Source organism: Elephas maximus, chromosome 1, assembly GCF_024166365.1.
Source record: "Elephas maximus indicus isolate mEleMax1 chromosome 1, mEleMax1 primary haplotype, whole genome shotgun sequence".
Classification (NCBI taxonomy): domain Eukaryota; kingdom Metazoa; phylum Chordata; class Mammalia; order Proboscidea; family Elephantidae; genus Elephas; species Elephas maximus.
In genome coordinates, this window is record NC_064819.1 from 142974601 (window position 1) to 142994840 (window position 20240).

Genomic DNA, 20240 nt, shown 5'->3' on the forward strand with positions numbered 1-20240 from the left:
ATATAAGATGATGTTGTTACTTGCCTTCGCTGATTCACTGAAACCATCACTGAGTACCACCTCTCACAGGTTTCACTAGTATAGCTTTACGAAGTAATGCTAGTCAACAATAGAATGAACTACCGATAGACAGATCAACATAGATGAATTCCAAAGACATGATGTCGAACAAAAGAAGCCAGACACAAAAGAACATGTTCTGTACGTCTCCATTAATGAGTAGTTCGAAAATAGGCAAAATTAATTTATGATGGCAAAAATCAGAACCATCGTCGACTATGGGGATGGGGGCAGGGTTTGACAGGAAAGGAATGCGAGGGATTTTTGATGTAAGTATGCTATCTCTTTACTGAAGTGGTAGTTACAAGGTTATTACCTTTATCAAAATGCATTAAAATGTACACTTAAGATATATGAATTTTACTTCAATTAAAAAATGGCTTAGTCAAAAAAGAGAATGCATTGGCCTATATAATTGAAAAGTCTAGAAGTACGTCTAGCTCCAGGTATGGCTGGATCCCAGCGTTCAAGGTCGTTAAAAATGTGTCCTCTCTTAAACTCAAATGTTCTTTCTTGTGTCCTGGTTTTTTGTTGTTGTTTTTAGTTTCATTGTATTTCAGGTGAAAGTTTACAGCACAAATTAGTTTCACATTCAAAAATATGTGTGCTCGTTTTATTTCAAGCAGGCTTACCCTGCCAGGTATAGCCAGAAAGCTCCAAACTTAGATTCTGTTCACCTAGCAAGCCCGTTGGAAAGAGAACAGCTCATTCTCTGATTGGTCCAGCAGAAGTCGTGGTATTGATTTTGGTTGCCCATACTTGAACCTGAACCAACTATTGTTGCCAAGTGGTTGCTTGGACTAGGGAATTGGGTCGGGTATGATGAAGTTACCTGAATTTCATCAATCAAGAACTGTGAAAGGTGATTCTCCAAAGAGAATCTGGAATGTTTTTAATAGAAGAAAGAATACTGGGCAAAACCATAGATGTCCACAGCAGAGATTATGACAATTTCATTAAACTAATAATAAACAGATAAGGAGCCCTGATGGTGTAACAGTTAAGCACTTGGCTGCTAACTGAAAGGTTGTAGGTTCAAACCCCAGCAGTGGCTCAGAGGGAGAAGGACCTGGTGATCTGCTCCTTTAAAGGTTACAGCCTGGAAAACCCTATGGAGCAGTTCTATTCTGTCACACGAGGACCAGCCTGGGATGGATTTGAGCAATAGTCACTATGGTGCATAATCAAAGATACTGCCTTCTCTGACAGCTCTTGATCAAGATAGCTGTGCTTGGCTTCTTTCCCCTTGGAATAGTTCTGTCCCAGGAGGATCCTCAGGTTTACGGTTCAAGCTGAGATCCTCACTGCATGTAAGTAGAATCTACAGTCTATATGGCCCAGTGCTAAGACTAATGCACTGTAGACTCAGGGCACACACAGAATATATATGAGGAGATTAAATGAATTTGTTATTATATTTGTACCCTACACTGTTACACCGCCAAAAAAATATACAAACAACAGCAAAAGAAAAAACTCCACAAAACCCTTACCACCTTCCAGGGAGCAGCTAATACAGTTGGTGACCAAACAAGCATCAGAATAGTCTTGGATATGATCTTATGTTTGTGTAGCATTTTGCAGAGCACTTTCACAAAGATTACCTCATTTGATTTGAAAACAACGCTCAGAAATAGGAAGAGTAGACATTTTTCCACTTTTAGTAGAAAGACTGACCCTGAAGTTAGGTGAGAGGTGTCCAATAGAAATATAATGTGAGCCACATATTTACTTTTAAATTTTCTCAAAGCCATGTTAAAATAAGTAAAAAAAAAGAAATAGGTGAAATTAATTTTTATAATACATTTTATTTGCCACAATATATCCAAACTGCTATCATTTCAACATCTAATCAATATTTTAAAATTATCAATGAGCTATTTCACATTCCTTTTTTTCTACTAAGATTTTAAAACCTACTGTACATTTTACTCTTACAACACATCTCAGTTCAGATCAGCCACATTTCCAATGCTCAGTAGTGACATGTGGCTTATGGCTGACCTATTGGACAGTGCAGGGTTAAATTGTTTACCAGAGACTTATGGCAGGGAGTAGTGGATCCAGATAACCAGCTTCTGAACAGGAAAATACAGTGGGTCGGAAATCTAGAGACCTAATTCCAGATATAACTCTGCCTCTTCTTGGTTGTGGTATTAAAAAACAAAAACCCAATTCCACTGAGTCAATTCCAACTCACAGAGGCCCTATTAGATATTTTTCTTTAAAGTTTGGTTTCAAGATTTGTGTGAATAAAATAGCATTTAAAAAAAAATGCAGCAGAATCCCTTCTTCAAATGAAATCTTATATGGAAGCTGCATGTTCAAAACATTGGAAGCAGAGCTGCTTCTCTGTGGAGAAGGGAAGCGACACAGTGGATTACAACCTGTTTACTCACTGGTCCCCCCCACCCCCAGGCATTCTCTGAGGGGGTTCTCATGAACACTTGGAGTAAATCATTTCTAAGATCTTTAGCATTTTTAAAAAGTCTGTGTTTCTATGGATACAATTTCACTTTCAGCCAGTGTTCCTAGTTTAAAATTTCACCAAAAAAGAGAAAAAAATATTATAAGTACAGTCAGTATATCAGTATACTGGTGTTTCATTCACATTTTTAGTTTCATAGGATTATTAACTTCTATAAATGAAAGGGGGCCTTTAAGCTAGATTATTCAAGTGGTTTTCCAATTTACCCCTAGTAATAGGCCTTTCTATTCAAGTGGTACCTTACACAGAGACCTCAAATGCTCCATAATAGTTAAAATCAGCTCCGCAAAGTTGAAGTGGAGGTGAGAATTCTAACAGCTCAGCATCTCCCAAATACCCACAGTTGGCAAGTGGCCCCCCAGACTCTTCTCTCAACCCCTCAACCTAATATACAATTTTAACAACCAAATACTCAGCCAGCTTCCACCCCTTTATCAGATGTGGAAATCAAGGCCTAATGAGGTGCTCAAAGTTCCACCAAAAGTTGGTATCAGGGCTAGTATTGAACCCAGTTAGTAACTGCTGCAGCTCACTCATACTGGTTTATAAGAGCTGATTGTTACATTTCGAGAAATGTTGTAATCCAGTTGAAATCATGCTGGTAGCTTGAAATTCTCCATTGTGGGGAGTACACAATGGAAATCAGCAAACCCTACAAATCCAGGCTTTCCTGAGAGAGTTGGTTGTAAATCTTCACCAGCACGCTCAGTTCAATGTTCCCAAGTCCAGGCCTTTATACACTACACAGCCACCTGAGAATAAAGGCACTGCCTTTTGATAGGAAATAACATTTTGATTTAACAACAAACTAAAAATAAACCAGAGTAAAAGTTGTGTCTCTGCATGAATAATAATATCTAAAACAGCATTTTTTTTTCCTCAAAATTTACCATTTGCTATTGTCTAGGGGATACTGGTTCCTGTGATTCTTTCAAATTGTGATTGGAGTCTTCAGCAAATTTGAGGATGGATTAATTTTTAATATTAGGTGAGCCAAGCAAGTCAAAACTTTAAAACCTTATTTAAAATTCAAGCTTGAGGACAAAATAAGGAGAAAATAGAAGAAGCTACTGAAACTATCCTTTGAGTATTGGATAATCTGATATACCTTCTCGCTTAGCCTCCCTCTGAGTTCTATTTCTGAATAAGAAGGCATTAAAAGGTCATGTAAATAAACTGCGGAAGTCTTCAAGCTTCTCAGTTGGCCTTATAACTCCTTGTATTTAATCCTCCACAACTGAACTTGTGACTCATCATCTTAACAATGACCATTCCCTTTGCCAATTCCTCCCCTTTGCTGCTTTTCTCCTTGTCCTTTGTGGGACTGCATGCTCTCCTTCCAGGCCTGTTTGGGCATGCTTGTGATGTCAGATGCCTGCACTTCAGCTGTCCTTTTGTATCCATGGTGATGGATGAAAAATTAAGCTGCTTTGCAGTGATTTGAACTTTAATCCATTCAAATGATGCATGCTTTATTGCCCGGGGGATTTTTTTCCCGAATACTTTCACATCACTGAAATCTTAAATTATTAAAGAGGAGTTAATATGCTTACTTTTTTTTCCTTTTCTTTATCCTATTTTTGGTTAACCTCTTATGCATTGATAAAGGAGCCCTGATGGCACAGTGGTTAAAGCAATCGACTGGTAACCGAAAGGTCGGTGGTTCAAAAACACCAGCAGCTCTGCGGGAAAAGGATGTGGCGGTCTGCTTCCATAGAGACTTACAGTCTTGGAGACCCTATGGGGTTGCTATGAGTCGGAATCAACTCGATGGCAGTGGATTTGGGTAAATATGCCTTGATAAATTCAAGTAATATTCTTTAAAACAGCACCTGAGAAATTGTTCTTGGTAATTGAATCAGTAGGAAAATAATTTCAGAAATATGATTTCAAAGGAAAAGAAATTATAAAAGATATTATTTAAAGTTCTTTCTCATTTATATGCACATAAGCAGCCTGCACCAGGCAAAGTTCTACACAACGCAAGGGAAAACATGACAAGAAGTAAAACATTTACGAAGTAACGTTGCCCAAAATGTTGGCCACTTACCACTGGTGGCACTTGAAATTATTTTAGTGGTCTATTGCTTGTTGGTTTTTTATTATAGGTACAGTATTAAAAATAACATTGGCTTCTAATCTTTCTGAATTCAGGAAGAAGAAAATCCCAGGCTGGTGGTAGTCTTTAGCCCCTTAGTAACACTGGCTAATAATTTAAAAGACAGAAAAGCACAGGCACAGCTATTAGTGTCGCCTGTCTTATGTTTGTTTACTTCAATGTCATAACCGTGGCGTCTGTCTCTGAGCCTTTATTTTCGTACCTTCTCTGCCAATGCCCTGCAAGAGCATGTTCTTTAATGCAAAATCCAGCAAAGAATTTCTTCAAAACTCATTGGACAAGGATGCGGGGTTAGTTGGACCTCAAGAGGCCACAAGGAAAGAACCCCTTCAGAAATAACCACCATTTCAGAGAGCCTGAATCAAGGCCATTTGAGAATTTTTGTGCAATGATTCCAAGATTTGAAGGAATGTTACTTTTTGAAAGGCTTTTTTCACTGGTTCCTTTTGTGGGCTTTTCCCATTGCAGGCTATAAGGGCATTTTAAACAACATATAAATTATTTGGAATTTAAAAGCTTCATCTCCAAATTCTTTCCTACGTAATGGGGCAATAGAAGGTATTGCAGCATTAAGGGAGCCATAGCTGACTTCGCAGTGAGCTATCTAAAAGCCATCTGGTATCTTTCTGGCCAAGGTCTTACTTCTCAAAGTGGAGCCCAGAGACAAGAAGCATCAGCGTCACTGCAAATCACCCTGAATCTCAGGACCACTCTAGACCTGCTTAAAGCAAACGTTTGTCCCCGTGATTAATATGCACTGTGAACTTTGGTAAGCGCTGGCTTAGGAGAATCCAAGGTTGTTCTGGGGAACTTTTTAGTTGTTAACACAGAACTCTATATCTCATGTATTTTAAGACTAACTTCTGGTCATGCTACACTGGTTATTTGATATTCAAGTTAGGTTAGATGTGTCTTATAAAGAAAGCAGTATTTCAGACTGCAGTAACTCTAAGCATTGGGTGCTGTGCCCTAGAATTTGAAATCAACCCCTTCATTGCCTTGGTGTTTCAGACCATTTTAACTATGATTACAGTAGACCAGAGAGGATTCCATCTCCAAAGACTGTTCAATTTTTAGTATGGAAGTTGCTTTGCAGTCATTGCTGGAATTTTCTTATGAGGATCATTTACATAATCTATACCACCAAATGCAGAAAGAAACGACAGAGTACTATAACAAGTCATTACTCTAATGACCACTCCCAGAGAGTTCCCAGAGAAACCCACCCATGCATGCCAAGGGACAAAGTTCTTGCTATCTGTGGTTACTTGAGTTCATTTACATGGCCTTTTGCCTTGGTTCTTTGGAAAAACAGCTTGAGAGACTTTTCCCCTAAATCCTGGGGCATTATCTTTGTCCTAGTTTTCTACCCCAGAGGGTTTGTTATATTTCCTGGCTAAGCTATAAACAGGATAGTTTGATAGTTTTTGCCTGACCCCGCCCAGTGATTGATATGCACCTTGCCAGGATTGGTCAACAGACCATGCAAATAAAGTGACTATAACCAAATCCATTGCCATCAAGTTGATGCCACCTCATAGCAACCCTATAGGACAGAGTAGAACTGCCCCATAGGGTATCCGAGGAGCAACTGGTGGATTTGAAATGCTGATCTTTCCATTAGCAGCCAGTCTGTTAACCACTGCACTATGGACTGTGTACACGAGGTGACTATTGCTTTCTATGCAAATGAATTTTCTGTGGCCTATCAAGAGGTGTTTGGTTAGTTCATGGTCCCACTGGTGGTTGTCGGGAGGCATCGCTTGAAATTGACAAGGAGTTGTATGTATAAGCAGCTGACCCCGGAGGTTTAGCAAATAGAAAGAAGCAGGAGGAGAAGTAGCAGGAAAAAGGAGGAGAGAGACGACGGAAAAAGAGAGGGGGCCAGGAATCTCCTAAAAGACCTGTAACACTGGTAAAGGGCTATAACGCTGAAGACAGTGAGAGACCTGGAAGGGGCCCAGCAGAAGAGTTAGTGGTTACAGATGGCAGGGCTGAGAGAAGCCTGTCTTCAGGGGGCCAAGAGGAAGCCTGTCCTGAGAGGGCTGAGAGGAGGCCTGCATGACCCAGAGGAGCTGAGACAGTTGTCCTGCACTGAAGAAAGGGAGACTTTGCCTACATACTTCCTGATCTTGATCCTGAGTTGTGACCAGTTGATCCTGATCTTTAGTTGTACCCTATTCCTTAATAAACCACTTAACTGTAAGTACAGCCTATGAGTTCTCTGTGGCCATTGCAATGGATAATTGAACCTAGAAGAAAAGTAGAAAGTGCTGTGGGAGAGATGGTTGGTATCAGAATTGGTAAAAAAAAAAAAAAAAAAGTTGGAGAGTGGAGGTATGTCTGACCTCTACCTCATGGGAATCAGCCTTGGGCTGACCTTGATTCTCTTTATCCCCCCTGAAGTTAGACATGTTCAGATGTTACCACTACTACTTCTAACCCCGTTTCACACCATCTCATCTGCCATGTCCTCTGAGCTTGTATCTGCCAGTCCCAGTGTTATTCTGATAAAAAATGCAGAATGTTAAGAGAGATGGTATTTGTATTTGTCACATATAGAAATACTTTGCAAAAGTGGATACCACTAAGCCTTTTCAAAATCTTAGCAAAATCTCAGCTTTAGACCAATTATACACATGTCCAGCTGAACTGAGCACAGAAGAAAGAGCTCTTAATTCCAATTAAAATGATCTATGTTTGTGGCCCCGGTGAAAGCATGGATCCAAAAATTCTGTGTTTTTTGTTTTTTTTTGTGTGTTTTTTTTCTTGGTTTTTGCCACTTGCACACACATGTAAACATAATACAGCAAAACAAGGAGAGAAACTCTGGCAGCCATGATGGAAAGAAACCAGCAGAACACTGGATATCTTGGGGTTGACCTGACTTGTGTACAGAAAAAACTAACAGAGTTGATCATTCTTGCCTGTTTGGATAATTATTTGATCTTCTAAAAATAAACAATACTTAGGGCATTGTTTTGTAAGACGAAGACATTTTTCTTCTTCAATTAAATATCTCAGATAATGTAGTTTTCTGAGAACATTTCATGGTCTGGTCCCATGTCTTAAGGACTCTTCTTCATTCTGAAGAAATGCTACAGAATTATTCATAAGCTATTATTTGATATGCCATCATCCATTTTTTAGTGATTATTCTTTTATTATATAGTCAGCTGAGCTGTGTTCTTGAGAAACTCCAGCTCATGAGTATAATTCTCAGTGGCTTTGGGAGAGGCAAATGAGCCATCTTTTTCTCTTATTTTTCCAGGTGTGACTACATTAAGTATATTAATATTATATCATTTTGATATCTGTCTAATATATTTTTTAAAATGAAGCAGGAATTTCTAGAAACTTTTTTATATAAGAAATTCTGAGACACATGATCTTTAAATCACAGTTTGTGCTAAGTGGTATAACGTATGCAAAAATATTAATAGAGGCTTTCTAATCTTCTTTTGGCAAATTCTGCTGACAGTCACTTGAGAGTTCTTGTTTCTGGAGTATTCTTTGAAATTCAATAGAGGATTTGTTGAGAAGTCTACAACAGGGAATAAAGAATGCTGCTTGAAATTTGTAATTCAAATTAACTTTTCAATAAACCCTAAAATTCAGTCAATCTGAATATAAGTTAAAAAAAAAAAAAACCCGCTGCCATTGAGTCGATTCCAACTCATAGCGACCCTATAGGACAGAGTAGAACTGCCCCATATGGTTTCCCCATATGGAATATAAGTTAAACACAAAATTCAATAACTTTCATTTTCCAGGGTGGTGTGGTTAAAGGCACAGACTGAAGTCAGAGGTCTCACTTGGGAGCTGCAAATAGGGAAAAGTTACTCAAGCTCTCTAAGCCTCAGTTTCCTTATTTGTAAAATGGAAATGAGAAAAAGTCCACAACCTCCTGTTGCTTTGAAGATTAAATTAGATAATGGCTTAGTAAACCCAAGGTCAATGAATGTAGGGATTGTTATTGTATCTTAACATATAATATCTAGCTAGATAATATAAGAGATAGACGTTGCAGATAAATACTGTTATTACAGATGTTATTATTATATATCCAGAAATATATAACTCGATAATGTAAAAAACAAGACATTTATAAAAGACAAGACATTTCACTCACAATAGTCACATCCTCTGACCTACATAAAGAAAAAAACTAAAAATATACCACATCCCTGGTGAGGAAAACTAAATAATTTAAAGATGTCAAATCATCCCAAATTAATGATTTATAGGCCTATTGGCATTCCAAAAACCACTCTTTTTTAACTTTCAAAATTATCTTAAAATATATTTAGAGGAATAAACAGGCAAAATATGTTTAAAAAATGAAAATAGTATTTATGAAGAGATATACACCAGAGGTGGGACCAAGATGCTGGAGTAGTCGGACACTTCCTGTGGTCCACTTTACAATTAAGACATGAAAAAACAAGTGAGTCAATTATATATGACAATCTAGGAGCCCTGAACATCAAAGACAAAGTTGAGAAACTGGACTGAGTGGCAGGCGGAGGGAGAGATGGTTCAGGAGCAGTAAGAAGTTGCCAAACCTAACCTGGCTGGTAATGGCACCCTGCAGAATGGATCAGCTGGCATGAGCAGAGAGGCAAGCAGTGGCACTTGGGATACGTTTTCCACATCGGGAGAGACTGAGTGGTGGAGACTCTGCTCAACCCTCCAGAACCAGCTAGAAACATTGCTCGATAGGCAAAAGATAAGTAAAAGCATCTAACATACTGTATGGATCCAAAAAAAAAAAAAAAACCCTCCTTTTCAGAAACACTCTCTCCCATTTACATGCTTCCTCCTCACTCTGCTCTGGGTCTGGTCTGGCTTCAGAGATTGCTGTGCTTCCTGGGCCTGACGTAGGACCCATCGCTCCCTGAGCCATTCTCTCAGCTTTGGAGAGGGAACAAATTAACAAACGGGAAAAAATAATCTGCCAACTCCCCTAAGCCGGGAACTCAGAGCAGACACAGGCCATTTTCCTAGGCACGGGCATAAGGGGTCCACAGACTTTGAATGCCTTTCACCCCTGTGCAGACCTATGTGGGCCCATTTCAACAGTGTAGGCCCTCATTAGCACAGTACACCAGGGTATATACCTGAAGTCTATTTTCATCTGTATCTACTATAAAGAGGAGTGGCAGATTCATGACATTTGACACCTCACCTACCCACATCAGGGGCCTGAGGACTGGTCACTCCACTCACTCCACCGAGCCACCTGTGACAGGGGTCCAAGAATAAGTGGTGACTCCCAGTTCTTATAGCCAACAGCATTGGGTGCCCATAGTCCAGCTGCAAAACCCATGCACTCTAGGGAACAGGGACACGCCTTCCACCAAGACACTCAAGGGCGACAGTCAGCCCCCTGCCTTCATCAGCACATGAACTCCTTACTGCATCCAGATATGTGCGTCTTCTCCAATTACCCCTGCCCATCTAGGACTGTAGGTGAGAGCCTGCACCACGCACTTGATGGCCAATGACCTGGATACCTGAACTGAATCCACACAAGAAAAGTGAAAGAACTCCTTGGCTCACATATCTAGTAATAGCTCTAGCCACCTGAAGACAGGATGTGAGGGCTTTGAAGACACCAATAATCAAACTAGCTCACAAGACCAGCCTATTGGGGCATAAAAAGAAAACAAAAGCAAGAAGCTTGGACACAGTAAGCAAACATAAAATAAATAAATACAATAACATATTGGTGGCTCAGAGACAACAGTCAGTATCAAATCACATAAACAGGCAGACCATGATGGCTTCAGCAAGCCACCAAAACAAAGAATCAAAAAACCTTCTGGAAGAAGAGGACTTCTTGGAATTACTGGAGGTAGAATTCAAAAGACTAATATACAGAACTTTTCAAGAAATCAGGAAGGAGATCAGGTAAAATGCAGAACAAGCCAAGGAACACACAGACAAAGGAACAAAGGAACTTAAGAAGGTTATTCAAGAGCATAATGACAAATTTAACAGGCTGCAAGAATCCATAGAGAGACAACAAACAGAAATCCAAACAATGAATAATAACAGAATTAGACAAGTCAATAGAAAGTCACAGGAGGAGAATTGAGGCAATGGAAGTCAGAATTAGTGACATTGAAGATAAAGCACTTGACACTAACTTATTTGAGGAAAATTCAGATAAAATAATTTTTAAAAAAATGAAGAAATGCTAAGAATTATGTGGGACTCTATCAAGAGGAATAACCTACGAGTGATTGAAGTACCAGAACAGAAGGGAATATCAAAGAATACAGAGATAATTGTTGAAGATTTGTTGGCAGAAAACATCCCTGATATCGTGAAAGATGAGAAGATATCTATCCAAGAAGGCCATCTAACTCCACACAAGGTAGATCCCAAAAGAAAGTCACCAGGACATATTATAATCAAATGTGCCAAAACCAAAGATAAAGAGAGAATTTTAAGTGTGGTTAGGGATAAATGAAAAGTTACCTACAAAGGAGAGTCAATAAGACTAAGCTTGGACTACTCAGCAGAAACCATTCAGGCAAGAAGGCAATGGCATGACACGTATAAAGCCTAGAAGGAAAAAAATTGCTAGCCAAGAATTATATATCCAGCATAAAATATATATCCAGCATACTGTCTCTCAAATATGATGGAGAAATTAGGGCATTTCCAGAAAAACAGAAGGTTAGAAAATTTGTAAAAACCAAACCAAAATTACAGGAAATACTAAAGGGAGTCATCCGGTTAGAAAGCCAATAACATCAGATAACAACCCAAGACTAGAAGACAGGACAGAGCAACCAGATACCTACCCAGGGAAGTCATAAAAATAAATCAAAGCTAAAACACTGAAAATAGGGAAACAGAGACATCAGTATGTAAAAGATGAAAACATTGAAACAAAAAAGGACTAAAAAATGTAAACATAGATCTTTCATATGGAGAGGAAGTCAAGGGAATGTAAAGAAATAAAAGATTGTTTTAAACTTGGAAAAATAGGTGTAAATATTAAGGTAACCACAAAGTAAACTAACAATCCTCCACATCAAAATAAAAAACGAGAAAAACATAAAGACTCATCAAATACAAAATCAACAACAAGGAAAAAGGTAAAAGAAAATACATGAAGAAAAATGACTCAGCACAGAAAATTAATTGGGACAAAGAAACTGTCAAACACACACACACACACACAAATACACCAAAATGACAGCACTAAATTTTTTTTTTTTTTAATCTATCAATAATTATGCTGGAGTGTAACTGGACTAAACATACCAATAAAGAGACAGAGAGTGGCAGAATGGATTAAAAACCACGATTCCTCTATATGCTGCCTATAAGAGACACACCTTAGACTTAAAGACACAAACAAACAAAAACTCAAAGGATGGGAAAAAATACATCAAGCAACCAACACTCAAAAAACAGCAGGAGTGGCAATATTAATTTCTGGCAAAATAGACTTTAAAGTAATATCCACCACCATAAATAAGGAAAGACACTATATCATGATTAAAGGGTCGGTACGCCAGGAGGACATAACCATAATAAATATTTATACACGCAATGGCAGGGCTCCAAAATACATAAAACAAACTCTAACAGCATTGAAAAGAGAGACAGCTCTGCAATAATTGTAGGAGACTTCAACACACCACTCTTGGTGAAGAACAGAATATCCAGAAAGAACCTCAATAAAGACACAGAAGATCTAAATGCCACAATCAACCAACTTGACCTCATAGGTATATACAGAACACTCCATCCAATAGCAGCCACGTACACATTTTTTCTCAGTGCACATGGACTATTCTACAGAATAGAACACATATTAGACCATAAAGCAAACCTTAACAGAATCCAAAACTTTGAAATATTATAAAGCATCTTTTCTGACCATAAAGCCATAAAAGTAGACATCAATAATGGAAAAAGCAAGGGAGAAAAAAAAAAAAAAAACCAAACATATGGAAACCGAACAACACCTTGCTCAAAAACTACTGGGTTATAGAAGAAATTAAGGACAGAATAAAGAAATTCACATAATCAAATGAGAATGAAAACACTTCCTACCAGAACCATTGGGACACAGCAAAAGCAGTGCTCCGAGGTGAATTTATATCAATAAATGCACACATCCAAAAAGAAGAGAGGGCAAAAATCAAAGAATTATCCCTACAACTCGAACAAATAGAAAGAGAGCAGCAAAAGAAGCCCTCGGACACAAGAAGAGAGCAAATAATAAAAATTACAGCAGAATTAAATGAAATAGAAAAACAGTTGAAAGAATTAACAAGACCAAAAGCTAGTTCTTTGAAAAGATCAACAAAATCAATAAACCATTGGCCAAACTGACAAAAGAAAAACAGGAGAGGAAGCAAATAACCTGAATAAGAAATAAGGTGGGCAATATCACAACAGGCTAAACTGAAATTAAAAGAATCATAACAGAATACTATGAAAAATTATACTCCAACAAATTTGAAAACCTGGAGGAAATGGACAAATTTCTGGAAACCTAAACTAACACAAACAGAGGTAAAACAACTAAATAAACCTACAAGAAAAGAAGAGATTGAAAAGGTACTTAAAAATCTCCCAACAACAACAAAAAAAACCCTGGCCCTGACAGTTTTGCTGAAGAATTCTACCAAACTTTCACTACTAATAAAGGTATTTCAGAGCACAGAAAAAAAACTCACTCTATAAAGCTAGCATAACCTTGATACCAAAACAAAGTAAAAAAAAAAAAAAAACATTGCTATCGAGTTGATTCCGACTCATAGCGACCCTATAGGACAGAGTAGAACTGCCTCATAAGATTTCCAAGAAGCGCCTGGTGGATTCAAACTGCTGATCTTTTGGTTAGCAGCTGTAGCACTTAATCACTACACCGCCAGGGTTTCCTAAACCAGGTAAAGACGTCACAAAAAAAGAAAATTACAGACCAATGTCTGTCTGAGCTTAGATGCAAAAATCCTCAATAAAATTCTAGCCAATAGAATTCAACAACATATCAAAAAAATAATTCATCATGACCAAGTGGGATTGATAACAGGTATGTAGGGTAGGTTTACCATTAGAAAAACAATCAATGTAATCCATCACATCAATAAAACAAAAAATAAGAACCATATGACCATATCAATTGATGCAGAAAAGGTATTTGACAAAGTCCAACACACTTTCATGATAAAAGCTCTCAGCAAAATAGGAATAGAAGGGAAATTCCCCAAAATAATAAAGGGCATTTATACAAAGCCGATAGCCAACGTCATCCTAAATTGAGAGAGAGAGTCTAAAAGCATTCCCCTTGAGAATGAGAACCAGACAAGGATGCCCTTTATCACCACTCTTATTCAACATTGTGTTGGAGGTCCAGCCAGAGAAATTAGGCTAGAAAAAGAAAATAAAGGGTATCCGAATCAGTAAGGAAGAAGTAAAAGTATCCCTATTTGCAGATGATATGATCTTATACACAGAAAACCCCAAAGAATCCACAAGAAAACTACTGGAACTAATAGAAGACTTCAGCAAAGTATCAAGATACAAAATAAACATACAAAAATCAGTTGGATTCCTCTACACCAACAAAAAGAACTTCAAAGAGGAAATCACCAAATCAATACCATTTACAATAGCCCCCAAGAAGGTAAAATACTTAGGAAGAAATCTAACCAGGGACATAAAAGACCTATACAAAGAAAACTATAAGACACTACTGCAAGAAACCAAAAGAGACCTACATAAGCAGAAAAACTTACCTTGCTCATGGATAGAAAGACAACATTGTGAAAATGTCAATTCTACCTAGGGCAATCTACAGATACAACGCAATGTAATCCAAATTCCAAAGACATTTTTCAGCGAGATGGAGAAACAAATCACCAACTTCATATAGAAAGGGAAGTGGCCCTGGATAAGTAAAGCGTTACTGAAGAAGAATGGAGTGGGAGGGTTTACGCTACCTGATTTTAGAACCTATTATACCACCACGGTAGTCAACATCCTGATACTGGTACAACAACAGATACATAGACCAATGGAACAGAGTTGAGAATCCACTTATGAGCAGCTGATATTTGACAAAGGCCCAAATCTGTTAAATGGGGAAAAGACAGTCTCTTTAACAAGTGGTACTGTCATAACTGGATATCCACTGACAAATCAAACAAGACCCATACCTCACACCACACACAAAAACTAGCTCAAAATGGATCAAAGACCTAAACACAAAATTTAAAACAATGAAGATCATGGAAGAAAAAGTAGAGACAACCCTAGGAGTCCTAATACAGGGCATAAACAGAATACAAAATATAACTAACAATGCACAAACACCAGAAGAGAAACTAGATAACTGGAAGCTCCTAAAGATCAATCACTTATGCTCATCCAAAGACTTTACCAAAGAGTAAAAAGACAACCCACAGACTGGGAAAAAAAAATTTAGCTATCACATACCCCGTCAGGGTCTAGTCTCTAAAATCTATAAGATACGGCAAAACTTCGACCACAAAAAGACGAATAACCCAATTAAAAACTGGGCAAAGGATATGAACAGCACCTCACCAAAGAACACCTTCAGGCAGCTAACAGATACATGAAGCAACGCTCACAATCATTAGCCATTAGAGAAATGCAAATCAAAAGTACAATGAGATACCATCTCACTCCAACAAGGCTAACATTAACTCAAAAACACAAAATAATAAATGTTGGCAAAGCTGTGGAGAGACTGGTACACTTATATACTGCTGGTGGGAATGTAAAATGGTACAACCACTTCGGAAATCAATTTGGCGCTTCCTTAAAAAGCGAGAAATAGAAGTACCATATAATCCAGCAATCCCACTCCTTGGAATATATCCTAGAGAAATAAGAGCTGTCATACGAATAGATATATGCACACGCATGCCCATTGCACTGCTGTTCGCAATAACAAAAAGATGGAAACAACCTAGGCACTCATCAACAGGTGAATGGATAAACAAATTATGGTATATTCGCACAATGGAATACTTCACAATGATAACAACGATGAATCTGTGACACATCTCATAGCATGGATGAATCTGCAAGGCATTATGCTGGGTGAAAAAAGTCAGTTGTAAAAGGACAAATATCGTATGAGACCACTATTATAAGAACTCAAGAAAAGGTTTAAACACAGAAGAAAATATTCTTTGATGGTTATGAAGATGGGGAAGGAGAGCAAGAGGTATTCACTAACTAGGTAGCAGACAAGAATTGTCTTAGGTGAAGGGAAGGACAACACACAATACAGGGGAAGTCAGCACAACTGGACTAAACCAAAAGCTAAGAAGTTTCCTGAACACAACCAAACACTTCAAGGGGCAGAGTAGCAGGGGTAGGGTTCTGGGGACCATAGTTTCAGGGGACATTCATGTCAACTGGCATAACAAAGTGAATGTTCTGAATCCCTCTTTGGTGAGCGGCATCCAGGGTCTTAAAAGTTAGCGAGCGGCCATCTCAGGTGCATCAATTGGTCCCAACCCACCTGGAGCAAAGGAGAATGAAGAACACCAAAGACATAAGGAAAATATTAGCCCAAGAGACAAAAGGGGCCATATAAACCAGAGATTCCATCAGCCTGAAAGCAGAAGAACTAGATGCCACCTGGCTACCACCAATGACTGCCCTGACAGGGAACACAACAGAGAGTCCCCGATGGAGCAGGAGAAAAGTGGGGTGCAGAGCTCAAATTCTGGTAAAAAGACCAGAATCGATGGTCCGACTGAGACTGGAGAAACCCCAGAACACATGGCCCCTAGACTCTATGTTAATTCAGATCTAAAACTATTCCTGAAGACAGCTCTTCAGACAAAGAGTAGACATAAAATGATACTCATGAAGAGTGTGCTTCTTAGTTCAAGTAGATATGCAAGACTAAAAGGGCAGCTCCTGTCCAGAGGCAAGATGAGAAGGTATAAAGGGATAGGAGCTGGGTGAAATCGGGGGTGGAAAGGAGGAATGTGCAGTCACATTATAGGATAGCAACTAGCGTCACATAACAATTGTTGCACACATTTTTGTATGAGAAACTAACATGAGCTGTAAACTTTCACCTAAGGCATGTTAAAAAAAAAAAAAAAGAGAGAGAGATACACCATGTCCAAAAAATATCATATATATTTATTGATATCCATATACAGACATAAGGAGCCCTGGTGGCACAGTGGGTAAAGCGATTGACTCCTAACCAAAAGGTCCAGTTTGAAATCACTAGCCACTCTGTGGAAGAAAGATGTGGCAGTCTGCTTCTGTAGAGATTTACAGCCTTGGAAACTCTACGGGGCAGTTCTACTCTGTCCTATAGGGTCACTAGGAGTGGGAATCTACTCCACGGCAATAGATTTCGTTTTGGTTGATTATATATAGACACATAAACCAAAAAAAAAAAAAACCAAAACCTGCCATGAAGTCGATTCTGACTCACAGTGACCCTATAGGGCAGAGTAGAACTGCCCCATAGAGTTTCCAAAGAGTGCCTGGTGGATTCGAACCGCTGACCTTTTGGTTAGCAGCCGTAGTACTAAATCACTACACCACCAGGGTTTCCATATAGACACATATAGAAGAAAATTTGCAAAATCAAAGAAAAAAAGAGAGAACTATACTTTAAATGATTCTGAGACAAGTCATGGAATCTTTAGAATCAGCGCCATTTCATCAAACATACACCAAATGAATTTCAGAATTACGTGTAAAATTTTTAAAATTAAAAAAGAATAAAATAAAAGTAAATATTTATTAAATTTCTGCAAGGAGGAAACCTTACTAAAATTGAAAGTGAAAAAAAAAGGTTGACAAATTTGCTCTTCCAATGTCGCTGGAATCCCTCTGTGGGGACCCAGGCGGTATCCTGCCTGTTTTGATCCCCAGCCTGGCCTGGACTGAGGAGCCACCGCATAGAACGAGCTGGGGTGTCAGGGGGCAGGAAGGTGACAAAAATGCAGGACACAGCCACCTGGAGAGGAATCTCCTGATTCTTTAGCCTTTGGCGAATGGTTGTGTCTTTTAAAGAACACTTTCCAGAAGGGATCCTGCCCAAGAGGCCCCGGCTTCAAGTGCAATGTGTGCATCAGAGCCTGCTCCAGTGCCATCTTGTGTTTCCCTCGTTAGATCCAGGCCACTGATGGAAAGAACCCCCTTCTTCCCCCACATAATGCAGGCCCCATACACGTGCCTGTTGGGCATTTTGCGGTCAGTAAGAAATGGTGTTGATTGCAGCTGGGGCAGGGGATGCAAGGGAAAATTAAATTCATTTTTGAGGATCTCCTGACACTGGTGGATTTTTACTTGTTTTTAACAGATCCTGTATTTTTTATATCACTGAAGTTGATTTGTTGGTAGGAAATGGCCACAGAAAGAGGTTTGTTTGAGTTAGAAATTCCGATAATCTTCAAGGGATTCTACTAGATGAAAAGACAGAGATGAGTGAGCAATACTTTCCTGCTGTACAGAAGTTCACTGTGCTGGACCTTGGGATGGTGTTGCTTCCAGTGGCCAGCCAGATGGAAGCATCCTGCCTCATTATCCAGTTAGTCCAAGAACAAGCCCAAAAGCCCAATATGAGCCCTTTTGTGAGGAAGATGTGCTCTGCTCTCTAAGCCAACCCTCCTTCCAACGGTGCAGCAGATCCCAGGATTTGGAAAAGTTAAAGCTCCCCTTGTGCTTCAGAAATTCTCAAGTATCCAACAACTAAGTAATGCACTCATCCAAAAACTGGAGCAAATCTTTGGACAAGCAGTAACACACTAAATTCCGCATTTTTCATACAGTCCAAGTGGATGGCTTGCCTTATGGCATCTACTACTTTTTCTCCTTTAGGCCACAAACTACATAATTTCATATTTAAAAACCAAGAAAAAGTATTGCCTCTCACAGCAGCTACTGAAAGATGAGGTGCAGCCTAAACGGGGCCTCACTCTCTGGGTTCAGGCCTTTAAGTTGGTGGACACCAGATGGTACTGCTCTCACACTTCTAGGCTGAAAAGGGCCTTTGAAGATCTTCCTGAGAGACTCAGAGCCCTGCTGGTGCAGTGGTTAAGCATTTGGCTGCTAACTGAAAGGCCGGCTGTTCGAATCCACCTACCATTCCTTAGAAACCCTATAGGGCAGTTCTACTCTATCCTACAGGGTCACTATGAGTTGGACTTGATGGCAATGAGTTTTTTTCATACTCAGCAGAAAACTAGCTTGAGCAGATTTTATAGTGTGATTTTAATTTGCATATATCATGGAAAGGTCTTCTAAAGCTTCAAGTGGTAGATATGAACATCTGAAGAAAACAAACCTACAACAGGTAAGCACTGTGTATCGTAAGCCCCTTGTTCCTGGTGTCCGTGCTGCAGTTGTTCAAATCTGGTCTACATATACCTCTGCTTTGAGGCTGTCAATGTAAATAAATGATCGCACTGCCTTTTCTAAAAAAATCACAACTTCTGCTATGTCAAAAATGTAACCAATTTTAAAAGACAAAAAACAAACTGAGGAAAATAGATACATTAAATATGACAAAAGGTTAGTATAAAAAGATAAATACATTGATCACTGAAAATAGAACATTGCCACTAAGCAGGCGAACAAAGCATATGAACAGACAATTGCCCAGAGAAGTTAATACATGTTAACAAATGTGAAAAAGTCTAGAGTCGCTAGAAACCGTTAAAACATTTTTTTTAAAGTTAACGATTAGGCACAATTAGGTTCTGCTTCTATCTAATTACTTAATATTTCAAGAATGAAAACTTGTAAGAATGTAATAATAGGCACTCATACTCTCTTGGAGTATAAATTGGTATAAATCTTTTTTGTTACTAATATATCAAAAGTCTTAAAATCATTGTATCCCTTAATGTAGTAATTTCACTTTTAGAATTGTTTTCTTTGAAGAAATTCCTAAGTACACAAACTGTAATGTGCAAACGTACAGTTATCACAAATTATCCATAAAAGAAAATGAAAAATATCACAAAAAGTAATGTGATTAAATTTATTATGGTATAACCAGTTCAAATATGATTAAATATTGTTTTTGCTGTTGGTTGTCATCCAGTCGATTCTGACTCATGGCAATCCCGTTTGTTACAGAGTAGAAATGCCCCATAGGGTTTTATTGCTGTCATGTTAACAATAGCAGATCACCAGGACTTTTCTTCCTCAGTACCACTGTGTGGGTTCCAACGGCCAACTCTCAGGTTAGCAGGTGAGCACAAACCATTTGCATCACACTGCAGCCCTGATGAAATGTTGGAAAAAATTAAAAGTGTTTGAAAACTTTATAAAGATGAGGGAACTAAAGATAATCATTTTTCAAAAAGAAACAACCCCTGGACACCCTTTTAGCTCAGCAATGAAGTCACTTCTGAGGTTCACGCTTCAACCAAAGATTAGACTGGCCCATAAAACAAAATGAGACTAAAGAGGGGACACCAGCCCATGAGCAAGAACTAGAAGGCAGGAGGGGATAGTAAAGCTTGTAACACTGAACCCAAGTTCAAGAAGGGAGAATGTTGACATGTTGTGGCGTTGGTAACCAAT

General features: G+C 38.7%; 1 pseudogene; it reads left to right on the forward strand.

The window, feature by feature from the left end:
* The first annotated feature begins 278 nt into the window (after positions 1-278).
* Positions 279-18458, forward strand: LOC126070047 (Fanconi anemia core complex-associated protein 24-like; annotated as a pseudogene).
* Positions 18459-20240: the final 1782 nt, after the last annotated feature.